This window comes from Onychomys torridus, chromosome 2, assembly GCF_903995425.1.
Source record: "Onychomys torridus chromosome 2, mOncTor1.1, whole genome shotgun sequence".
In the NCBI taxonomy this organism is placed as follows: Eukaryota; Metazoa; Chordata; class Mammalia; order Rodentia; family Cricetidae; genus Onychomys; species Onychomys torridus.
The window spans coordinates 143053877-143064296 of NC_050444.1; positions in this window are offsets into that span (position 1 = coordinate 143053877).

Consider the following 10420-nt stretch of genomic DNA (forward strand, 5'->3'; position numbering starts at 1 on the left):
CTTGGGCTGAAGAAGGCGGGCCCTTCAGCCAGCAGGTTCGTCAATGGTCCCGGCACCCACCTCTGGAGGATGCGCTCTGAAGGCTCCAGCGTTGACGGGGTGATGGGAGTTGTGGTCTCTTTCAAGGACCGAGCTCATGGACAAAACTACAAGTACCAAGATGCCCAAAAGGATAAGAATCAGCGCTTGTGCTGGGTGGTGGTGGTGGTGCACGCCTTTATAATCCTAGCAGTCGGGAGGCAGAGGCAGGAGGATGTCTGTGAGTTGGAGGCCAGCCTGGTCTACAGAGTGAGATCCAGGACAGGCACCAAAACCACAGAGAAACTCTGTCTTGAAAAACCAAAAAGAGAAAAGAAAAACAAAAACAAATGCAAAGTCCTATATACAGCTGAAGAGGTGGTTCGGTGGTTAAGAGCATGTACTGCTCTTGTATAGGGCCTGAGTTCAGATTCCATCCACATCAGGCTGTTAACCACCACCTGTAATCAACTCCAAGTAATCTGATGCCCCTTCTGGCCTCAGTGGAACCTGCGCGTACATGCACGTACTCACACACACAGACGTCCATGAACACAGGATGTTTTAAAATGTTAAATTTAAAAGATAAAATTAAATAAGTGGGGGTTTAAATGATTACCCAATGAGTATGTTGTATGCACAAACATGAAGAAATTAGACTTCTTTCTCTCATAGGTTTGACCAAAATGTAAATGCATCCATTTTTTCCTTTACCAATTTTTGTTTCCTGATTTCTTCTGGAATCCATGTGCATGACTGGCGACTGGAAGCCAGAGAGGGCTTTGGATCCCCTGGAACTGGAGTTACAAACTATTTTGAGGCATCATGTGGGTGCTGGGAATCAAACCTGGGTCCTCTTTAAGAGCCGAATTGCTCTTAACTACAGAACCAACACTCCAGCCACACCATAACAGACAAGAGTTAAAATGGATCACATAATGCCTTATTATTATTATTATTATTATTATTGACAGGGATTCTCTGTATAGCCCCGGATTGGCCTGGAACTCACTTCATAGACCAGGCTGGCCTCAAACTCAGAGATCTGCCTGCCTCTGCCTCCCAAGTGCTGGGACTAAAGGCGTGTGTCACCACCGCCCAGCCTACAATGCCTTCTTTTTGTTTTCAAGACAGGGTTTCTTGGATTAAAGGCGTGCACCACCATTGCCCGGCTACTACAATACCTTCTTCTTTTTTTTAAGATATTTATTTATTTATTTGTTTGTTTGTTTGTTTATTTATTTATTATGTATACAGTGTTCTGTCTGCATGTGTCCTTGCAGGCCAGAAGAGGGCACCAGATCTCATTACAGATGGTTGTGAGCCACCATGTGGTTGCTGGGAATTGAACTCAGGACCTCTGGAAGAACAGTCAGTGCTCTTAACCACTGAGCCATCTCTCCAGCCCCCACAATGCCTTCTTAATAACGATATTCTCAAGCTTACTCCCTCGTCCTATAACACCCTATGTTACCTGTCCTAAATGCTAATAGCTCATACTACCTTGTCCAGGACCTCGGGATTATTAACACAGCAGTCCTTCCTATACACCCAGTGCCTAACCCTTACAGTCTCTCAGGTTCCCTCCTCTACCTCTCACTTTACTGTTTCCAACTTTAAGGTGTTTTCTTTCTTTTTAAATAGTATTCTTTTTAAAATTCTTTTTATTTGTATTTATGTGTATTGGTGTTTTGCCTGCATGTATATCTGTATGAGGGTGTCAAGTACTCTGGAACTGGAGTTACAAACAGTTGGGAGCTGCCATGTGGGTGCTGGGAATTGAACTCAAGTCCACTGGAAGAGCAATTAGTCCTCTTAACCACTGAGCCATCTCTCCAGCCCGAGGATGCTTTCTTTACAATTCCTTTACACTCAGATTCACATGACCTCTTTGCCTTCACCTGGAGGACCCTATCACTGGAACAGTATCTCAGCTTACTTGAACTATCCTTTCCCAGGGGTTCCAAGATATACCCCCCACCCCCGATTTCTTCAGCCAGGCTGGTCACTGACTTCCTTTCTCTTGACAGTCTCCTGGTCACTTATTCTCAACTTCTTAACTTTTTAGAAAACAAAGGATCCAGAGTCTCCCGTTCCAAACCTCAACTTTCTGTCCTTTAGATCGAGTATCTAGACTTTCTCTTGTCCTCTAACAGCCATGAACTCACTCTCAGTCATAGAGAATCTGCTGCCGAACTGCAATCCCTCACACCTCCGCCCACCAAGAACAAGATTCTCCCCTTCCTTGGCCTGGCAGGGTACATCAGAACCTGGATTCCCTACTTTGCTTGCCCCCTCTATGAAGCAGCTAAGGGCTCCACAATTGTTTTTCTTCCCCTTTCTTCTCTTTCCTGACAGGAAGTTTTTGTCTTATCACAGATGGCTGTTCATGTGTCTATCATGTTTACAACGTTTCCGGCTTCATTTAGCTATGACTCAATGACATGACTCTGTGTTCGTGCTGTTTATAGACACTTTCTGATTTCTTCCTCTACAATGAGGATTTCAGGGCAGAAATTTCAAGCACACTTCCAAGATAAAAGCTCCTTAACTTTATTTTCTGCCCCAAGTCTATGTCTGTCCCAGCAGATTTCCACTCAGCTGACAGACACCATCCAGGAACTAACCCCACCCTGCACCTGCTCCCAAACCAGCTCACTTCCCTGGCCTCAGTGGTCCTGCAAAACCAGCAATTTGCCCTTATGCTGATGGCTTTTTCTTTGGGCCACCAGCTTACAAAAAATGACTTGGAGATGTTGTGGGATGTCTTTCTGTACACTGTGAATATGTGTGGCTCCCATTGGCTAATAAATAAAGCTGCATTGGCCTATGGCAGGGCAGGATGGAGCCAGGAGGGAAAATCCAGAAGAGACAGCGAAGGAGAAAGGAGAGTGAGGGGAGACGCCAAACTGCCAGCATGTAATGGGGTGCAGGTAGAGCCACAGAACACATGGCAATACATAGATTAATAGTATGGGTTGAGTTAAGTTGTAAGAGCTTGCTAGCAAGAGGCCTGAGTCAAGAGGCCACAGAATTTACAATTAATGTTAAGTCTCTGAGTAATTATTTTAAAAGTGGCTGCAGGACTATGGGACCAGGTAGGACCAGAGAAACACAGGACAGCAGGGCCTGGTAGGGCCGGAGAAACTTATGGCTCCATGCAGACTTATTATTGATTATGAAAGCTCAGTCTATAGTTTAGGCTTGTTAGCTCTTAGAACTTTAACCCATTTGTATTAATCTGGTTTTTTTGTTTTGTTTTGTTTTTGTTTTTGGAGACAGGGTTTCCCTGTGTAGCTTTGTGCCTTTTCCTGGAGCTCACTTGGTAGCCCAGGCTGGCCTCGAACTCATAGAGATCTGCCTGGCTCTGCCTCCCGAGAGCTGGGATTAAAGATGTGCGCCACCACTGCCCAGCTTTAATCTATGTTTTGCCTTGTGGCTTTTTACCTCTCTTCCATCTTGCACCTCCTGTTTTCTGTGTGTCCTCTGGCATCTTTCCCGTGCCTAGATTCTTTGTCTCTTCTCTCTCTACCTGGAAGTCCCATCTAACCCTTTCCTGCCTAGCTATTGGCCATCCAGCTCTTTATTAAACCAATCAGAAGGTGCCTTTTCACAGTGTACAAAAAGATTATTCTATTCTCAGCCTCTCTTTTTTCTTTTCTTTTCTTCTTCTTTTGAGACAAGATTTCTCTGTGTAACCACCCTGGCTGTCCTGGAACTTGCTTTGCAGACCAGGCTGGCCTCAGATCCACAGAGATCTACCTGCCTTTGCCTCCCACGTGCTGTCTCCCCTCACTCTCCTTTCTCCTTCAATGTCTCTTCTGGATTTTCCCTCCTGGCTCCATCCTGCCCTGCCATAGGCCAATGCAGCTTTATTTAAAGGCACATGCTTCCACTGTCAGGATGTCCACTGATTTCTATCTTTCTCATAATAATAATTGTAGCATTAATATATATATATATATATATATAATTTATTCATTTATTTATTTTTGGTTTTTCTAGACAGGGTTTCTCTGTAGCTTTGGAGCCTGTCCTGGACTAGCTCTATAGCCCAGGCTGGCCTCGAACTCACAGAGATCCACCTGCCTCTGCCTCCCCAGTGCTGGGATTACAGGCGTGCGCCACCACCGCCCGGCTGTAGCATGAATCTTAAAAGGTTCTTATTAATAAAATCAAACCTGGAAGCCAGGTACTGGGGTGAATGCTGAAAGATCAGAGAAGCAGAACAAGCCATAGCTGCCTCACCTCACCAGTTCTTTAGCTGATCCTGTTTCCTCAGACTGGAAGCCTTGGAGTGCTCATCCGAATGGATCTCAGCTGAACTGCTGTTTAAAAGCCTAAAAGCTTAACCAGCTCTAGTTCCTGGTCCTCACGCCTTAAATATCTTTCTGCTTTCTGCCATCACTTTCTGGGATTAAAGGCGTGAATCACCGTGCCTGGCTGTTTCTTGTGTGGCTTTGAACTCACAGAGATACAGGCAGATTTCTGCCTCTGGAATGCTAGGATTAAAGGTGTGTGTGCCACCATTTTCTGGCCTCTGTATCTAGTAGCTGTTCTGTTCTCTGACCCCAGAAAAGTTTATTAGGGTGCATGATATATTGGGGAACACAATATCACCACAAATAACTGCTCTTGTGTCTTCAGGTTCCCTCAGGAGAAAATTAGTGAAATAACCCAGCAGTCAGTAAACCGGTTCTTTTGATGGAATTTCCTTGGGTCTCCTACCATCACCTGCCAGCTTGAGTCCCTATTTTGAACCAGCATTGTAGACAGCCCCCTTCTCAACACCCAACCAGCAGGAAGTAGCCAGGGGACTATCCTTGCCCTTTATCACCAACAAAAGGCTGGCAGGGTAGATCTAAACCATCACACCAAAATGGCAGTGCTCCTGACATTGTCCTGAAACAGAAGGACTTGGCCAGGTACACAAGAGGATGGTAAAGCATTCAGATCTCATAAGGTGGAACCTCCCTTAGTTCACCCTCAAAGGTCAACTACCACAGGCTAGTGCATGTGCTACCACAGGCTAGTTAGTGCATCTTGACCACAGGCTAGTGCATCTTGACCACAGGCTGGTGTGTCTCCTGGTCAACCCAAACAGCCTGCTGTAGATGTAATTCTAAATGGTCTTATTAAATAAGAAACACAGAGCCAAATAAAGAGCTAAAAGCCCAGAGATCAAGCAGCAGCCAAGAGCTAAGACCACCTTATCTTACCATTCGCTGCCATCCTTCCCCTGAGAGAGAGAGACCTTCTTCCTGTGTCCTGTCTTTTTATTGCCTTTCTGTTCTGCCTTCTCATTGGTTCTAAACCCAACCACATGACTTCCTTGTCACTGCCTGTCTATACAGACCTCCAGGTCTCTATGGTTCCTACTGAGATTAAAGGTTCAGGTCACTGCTTGGCTGTGTTTTTGAACACACAGAGATTCTGCCTGCCATGTGATCGGATTAAAGGCCTGTGCCACCACCGCTGGACTTCTGCTAAATGGCTTGCTTTAGCTATGATCCCCAGGCAACTTTATTAACATACAAATAAGTCACATTTCAGCACAAATAAAATATCACCATAGCCTGCATCAGCTCAAGATTCCCATCCTGTTGACTTTCACATAAAATCTTGTTTTTCTGCCATTTTGCTCTTCTCTCTTCTCTGTGCCCCCCTTGCACCCCTCCAACATGGACTTGGCAGTCCATGATAAACCTTTGATCCCTGATAAACCTTTCTTTCTACCCATACATTAGTCTAGTTTGGTGGTTTCTGTAAGTGCCCCTGACTTATAAAAGTCATGTCTCATTCATAAGGAGCATTTTTTTGTTTTGTTTTTTACACAAAAAGCTCCCAGACTTTTATTAGGTGCTGGTAGACTCTGCACTTGACCGTAGGGTACCAGGTGACCTTGCGATCTGAGCTGTCCATCACAAGCTAGTGTGCTTGGCACCAACGCGCGTCACTTCTCATCCTTGTAGAGCGTGGACCAAACAGTCCTGGAGGAACAATAAACAAATTGTTTGCATTTCTGGTGTGCCTATTTCTGCCACACTGTAGGCCATGGCTTTAACTCAGGTGCAAGCAGAGAGAAAATGTTGAATTGTTTAAAGTGTGGCTTGTTACTGTGTTTTGGTACAAGCCAGAATAGGCAGTCATGGTGGGAGTCTGTTACTCAGGCTGACCACCAAGAAGGAAGAAAGATGAGGAGGGACCAAGGGCAGGCGGAAGAAAGACAGATAATATAATAGAGGTTGGGGAGACATAATCAAAGTGCAAGAAAATGTCCTTATAAAAACTTATTTGGGGGGCTGGAGAGATGGCTCAGAGGTTAAGAGCACTGGCTGTTCTTCCAGAGGTCCCGAGTTCAATCCCCAGCAACCACATGGTGGCTCACAACCATCTATAATGAGATCTGGTGCCCTCTTCTGGCATGTAGACAGAACACTGTACGTGTAATAAATAAATAAATCTTAAAAAAAAAAAACAAAAAACTTATTTTATTTATTTGTTTATTTTGGTTTTTGGAGACAGAGTTTCTTTGTATAGCTTTGCACCTTTCTTGGAACTCACTTGGTAGACCAGGCTGGCCTCGAACCCACAGAGATCCACCTGGCTCTGCGTCCCAAGTGCTGGGATTAAAGGTGTGTGCCACCACCACCTGGCTTATTTTGTTTTTTCACATTGCTAATAAAAATTAAGGTTAAACAAAGTTTGGTCACGTGCTGTATTAAAAAAATTTTTTTTGGTGGGTGGGGACACAGATTTCTCAGTAATGAAAAATTGAATCTCTACCCTGGGTAAAAACCTTAACCATCTGCCGCTGACTGAAGGCAGATGGACTACTCTGGGGTGACAGTGATATGGGAAAGCCCTAAGTTCAAGTTCAGCCTCACGATGGATGGCAGGTAAGGATTACAGCCTGCACCTGAGTTTCCCTTCTTGGTGTATTACATATTTCAAGTGATTTTCTTCTCTCCCTTCCCGGCACTACCTCCTCCAGGCCGTTCCTTAGGAGACTGGTGTCACCTCTTAGAGGATGCATTGCAGGCACTGACAGACGCTGGTGAAGACGTAGTGGGGGATGCCAAGGCTTCCGAGTGTCTTCCTGGGGAAGGCTATCAGTTCTTGTCACAAAACCCCTGACAGAAGCGACCCAAGGGAGGAAGGATTCATTTTGGTTCATGGCTTCATATGAGGCAAAGGCATGGTATACAGAATGTTTGGGAAGGTCTGGTGCAGTGGCACTCTGAGGTCAGCCTGGTCTACACAGTGAGTTCTAGGACAGCCAGAGCTACACAGTGAGACACTCTCAAAAAAAAAAAAAAAAAAAAAAAAAGTTCAAAGTTTCTTCTAAGACCTTGCTGTGTGACGCTATTCCTGAAAAGACATGAACAAAAGTCTACTTCACAGATGCAGAGCCGAGGACAGAACACACTACCATCCAAGTCCATCTTGGTTAATCAATAAATTGTATTGGGATTACTTACAGGAATATGGTGAGGGGTCACTTACAGGAGCAGGAATGACTCAAAGATGATTGCATCACCAAAAGCCCATCCCCACACGGGTGACAGGTCATGAACACTGGAAACCTAGAGCACACTGCACAGCCTCTCAACACATCGGAGAGTGTCTTTTCCAGGTAGCTTGGCTGCTGTGAGAGTCTCTCAGGAGTCCTCACTGCTTATGTATGCTTAATGAGGGAGGGGTCTAGTGAATCTGGTCAGTTTCGGGGCCTTCCTGAAGTCTTTACATTGTTCACTTCCTGAGCTTATCAAGTTTCCCTGCAGGATGGAGCATCTCACCTCCCTGGGGAATATCCTGTTGTTTGACCGTCCATTTAACATCCTGTGTCTTAAGGAGCTTCTCTTCAAAATGAAAGATTTTGTTTTAAATTTTCTTTTGGATTTACTTATTTCATGTGTATGAATGTTTTGCCTTCATGTGTGGATATGTATCTGAAACATGTGAGTATCTGGTGCCCACAGGGTCAGAAGAGTGCATCAGATGCTAAACCTGGAGTTTCAGATGATTGTGAGCCGTCATGTGGGCACTGGGCCCTCTGCAAGAGCAGGAAGTACTCTGAACCACTGAGCCATCTCTCCAGTCCCCCAAGGTGGAAGACTTTAATTTCAGAGGAAATTGCTGCACAACACAAACTCTTAACTATTTTCTCCTGGAAAAAAAAAAAAAAAGTTAAATGTTGTCAGTATATAATGGCACGGGCCACACTTTCCTCTTCCAAAGGTGACACAGTAAGGCACTGTGAGCAAAGCAGAGCCCAGGCCAGTGGAGAAAACACTCTGGAGCTCCACACTAGTGTCTAGAGCATGTGACATTATCCAAGGTACAAAGGGTAGCCTCCTCGGATGGCACCTCCCCTATGGTCCTGCCACCTGCCGCACACAGGGGCTTTCACTCAAAACCTGGGTACGGCAGTGTGCACCTACCATCCCAGCTCTGGGGAGGTGGAGACAGGAGGATCCCTGGGCTTTCTGGGCAGCCAGTCTAGCTGAATAGGTGAGTCTCCAGGAGACTCCATCTCAAAAAATAAGGTGGAAATAAAATGAGGAAAACATTCAACATTGATCTCTGGCACACACACACACACACACACACACACACACACAATAAAGTTTTTGGTGTTTTTGAGGCAGGGTTTCTCCATGTAGCTCTGACTGTCTACTAATAAAGGTAATTATTTTTTTATTTACTTATTTATTGGGTTTTCTAGACTGGGTTTCTCTGTGTAGCCTTGGCTGCCCTGGAATTTGCTCTTTAGACCAGGGCACGAACTAACAGGGATCCTCCTTCCTCCCAAGTGCTGAGATTAAAGGCATTCACCACCACCACCACCACCTGGCTTCACATTCTAAACAGTTCTAGAAAGCTTCACCAGAACCACTGAGCTGGCTTTCTCTATGTTACCTGGCCAGCTAGGTATATTCACTTTGTTCCAGGTTATACAGCTATTTCATCCTTCCTGCCAACTTTCTGCTGGTGTGGCCACAGTGGAACCAGTGTGAGCTTGTGCCCCTGAAACTTCCAGAAGGTCTAGAAGGCTTGAGTCACCTCCCAGGATCATCTAAGGCATGGCTGCCTTTCATTGAGAAAACCAGGTCTCTCTCTCCGAGGATCTGGAAGTCTCCCCCGACCACTCCCTGCTAGGATCCTTGAAGAGGTATCATATAAATGAATACACACCGCCATCTAGTGGTGGTTCGGTGTATGGGCTTCTTAGGAACAGAGCCTGGATCCCAGGAGGAGAATCATTACAGCTGAGCTGCCTTCTGACCAGAGCTCAGCATTGTGTTAGGCTCCGAGGACACGGGTAAGAGGAAGATAGTTAACATATGTAATCCTCACAACAAATGCAGTTTGAATTACATCTTAAAGACGAAGACACCAAAGTCTGGAAAGGCCACATTGCTAGAAAGTGGCTGAACTGGGTTTTGAGTCCAAATCCACTTGAGGCTGGAAATGATGCCACTGAAGGGGAGGAGTCCAGGATCAAGGTTCGGGAATGGACAGATGAGGAAGATTAGACCACTTTGCGTTTCCTTGTCTAATAACCTTAGGACTTTGTGAGCACACACTGCTAGGCTCGAGGGTGAAGCCGTGAGCTAAAGCGGACTATACTTATGGGTAGGAAACAGTCCTTGACTATCTATCACAGCTTATTATCTGGGTGGGTGGGCAGGACAAAGCAAAGTGACATGTGAGAGGGGCAGAAACTTGGTTGTTTTTTTTTTCCCCCGTTTTTCGAGACAGGGTTTCTCCGTGTAGCTTTGCTCCTTTCCTGGAACTTGCTTGGTAGACCAGGCTGGCCTCGAACTCACAGAGATCTGCCTGGCTCTGCCTCCCGAGTGCTGGGATTACAGGCATGTGCCACCACCGCCCAGTGAAACTTGATTTTTAAAAATGTAATTTTAGGGGTTGGGGATTTAGCTCAGTGTTAGAGCACTTGCCTAGCAAGCACAAGGCCCTGGGTTCGATCCTCAGCTCTGGAAAACAAACAAAAATGTAATTTTAGATTTAATTTTTTACATTGTGAATGGACATTTTGCCTGTTTGCATACATGTGCACCACTCACATGCTTGTTGGATTCCCTGGAGCTGGGTGTAACAGGCTCCAGTCCTTAGTACACTTGACTCCATGATGGAAGTACCGTTCAGGCTGTAAAACTCAGCAGGTAGACAGCACCACCTGCCAAAACTAAAGCAAAGGCATAATCCATCAAAGTCCACAGTTCTGGGAAAGTCTATAAATGTACTAACTCTGCTTTTTAACTTCTGTAATTCCACATTTGGCTAACTGTTCTTGTTAACTGAAGTATGTCAGCCCAGGACATAGTCATTGTGCTTAAAAGCTTACCCTGAGAAAGGCTCCAGGCTACACTGGGAATCT